Genomic DNA, 2539 nt, shown 5'->3' on the forward strand with positions numbered 1-2539 from the left:
CATATAAAGCGCTAAAATGAACCCATTGTCACCTCCTTCCATCAAGCTGGACAAATACATTTTGACATATACGATAAATATGAATTTTGATAAGAAACAAACATGATGTAACAATGTGCCACAGTTAATTCACCCACTGGAATGACCTCATTGCCTCCTGCAACCTGATCCTCTTACAGGAGTGTCCCTCCTCTCACAGTGGAGTCAGTTCCTCTGAACACTGGGCTGCACTCTCTCAGCACGCTTTACGCCTGTTACGTGTGAGATGAGATGTACCCGCCTTGCGCTCCTCCCCTCCCTCCTTCCTTCTCTCTCCCGCCCTCACTGGCGTGTTTTTCTCCTTTGGAATGTACCAGACAGACTCGAGGGGCTCTGCGATCGGCACAGTGAAGGGAAGCGCTGGCTACAGGCCAAGAACAAGCTCCAGCCAATCAGACAGAAGCCTGTCCAACTCTGTGCTCAGCAGTTGCCCGTCTGTTGTTTTCATGGTACAGTGTGGTTATTTACATACAATCAAAAACAGGCTGGGATGTAATGTGAGTCAGTAAGTGCCGGACTGAGGACACACCCTTAACGGTTTTGCGGCACATGACTCAGTTGCATCATGCGGTTGTGCAGCTTGTACAGATGAAAAGTGGCGATAATTTTAGGACATTGGAGGTGAAGAGGCCTCGTAAAAAGTTCCAGTAAGATAATGATGTATTTAAATGAGGCCGAAATTTGGGAAGATTCAGCTTCTGGTTACTTGAGCTCGAGGCTTGGAAATAAGACTGGTATGGACTAGTCTGGAAGCACTCTGTAGATGTCCTTCTGGGCCCTCTGTGTGGGACATGTTTCACTCTGCCACTAAACTCAACAACCAAAACGCATTTCTTCCTGAAAGTCCAAACCCTTGTGGATCATTATTGCTGGAACTGTTCAAAAACCGGGGTTTCCATGTCCCTGGCGAGTTGGGTGTTTTTCCCTGTCCACAGCAAAGACCCATTTCCCTTTCTGCTGTGGACATGCAAAGGCACATCTGTACACTGCAATTCTCCCTAATTCTTGCATAACGACAGTAGATTTATAGTTATTAAAAAGCGGAAGCCATGCCTGTTCCAGCATGTCTTACACCTACTCTTTGCACAAATGTTTCTAATAAGTACTGCTAGAACATTGGATTTAAGTGAAAGGGCTGTATGGTGAGGGCAGAGAACAGATAAAAACAACAACAACTACTTAGTCATACAGCAAGTTATTTAGAAACCAAGAAGTGACACAAGCTCTAGTGCCCAGGCTGAAAGGTCAAATCTTACATTTCAGCCTCTCCCTGTCTGAATCAAAACTACCTGATTCATATCAATACCCTTTGTTACACGTGGTTATGTAACAAGCACAAAGTGCAAGCACAGAAAGAACACAAAAGGGTTCCCTAGTGTACAAATGGAACGAGGCTGGAGCAAAACAGTCTGTGTTGCAACATTTTTTGGCAAATCGGAGAGGGATTTCTGGGTACTGGAACAATTTGATTGGCCTAGTGCGCCGTCTTTCTCTTTCTGCCCCATGCACATCCATTTCTGCCAGAGATGACATATTTCCCATCTTGTGGCTGTTTCCTTGTAAGAAGATTGTTCAGTCAAAGTTGCTTGGAAAAGGGAGCACTCTGGGGTGCTGCGACCTCCCTGCTTAGGAAAAGCATCTAACAAATGTTCAAATTAGTACAAGACTGCTGACTGTGTTTAGCTCCCTAATCTTGTTGGCCTTTGGGGGTTGTATTGATACGTGCCGCACGTGCATTATGTGAAAACACTTGCAGGCACGACTGGCTTTTCATGTATGTGGACAAATATGGTGCACAAACAGCACAGAAATGTTTCTGCAACAAATCCTGCTGCTCTGTACCCGAGGGCCTCTCACCAGGCCTGTCTCCATCCATCCATCCATCCATTTTCTTCCACTTATCCAATTCAGGGTCGCCGTTTGGCCCAGCTGTCACAGGCAAAAAGCAGGGCATGCTCCGTATTCCGGTCACCAATCTGTCACCACACACATAGAAACTCACACTCCTATGGTCAATTGATAATAACCAGTTAACCTTACTGGTTTCTGGACTGTGGGAGGAAGCCAGAGTACCCGGAGCGAACCCACGCAGGCACCGTAAAAGTGTTCAAACTACGCACAGACAGGCATCAGACTGGATTTGATCCAGGACCTTCACCACTTGTATTTTCCTTTTGCTGTTGCAGTCATATAAGCGTGGGCTTTGATAAGAAGAGTTTGGAGGATATTTGAGCGCTTGCTTTCCATCCTTACTGTTGTTGAGTAGCTCCATAAAGGTGTCATTAAGAACGTGAGAACGTCACGAGAACGTGTTATGATGGGGCAATAATGCACATTTCCGGAACAACAACAAAACACTGTGATTGATCCACAGCTTTATCTACGCACATTACAAGGCTACTGCAGTGCAAAACAATAGAGACACGCCTCTGTTAAATCACGTATCAAATTAAACAACCCAGGATAATCTCCAGATTGAGCTGCTTTTACGTCAGAAAGA

The sequence above is a fragment of the Pundamilia nyererei genome, unplaced genomic scaffold (assembly GCF_000239375.1).
Source record: "Pundamilia nyererei isolate P.nyererei 1_Seehausen unplaced genomic scaffold, PunNye1.0 scaffold00050, whole genome shotgun sequence".
NCBI classification, from domain to species: Eukaryota; Metazoa; Chordata; class Actinopteri; order Cichliformes; family Cichlidae; genus Pundamilia; species Pundamilia nyererei.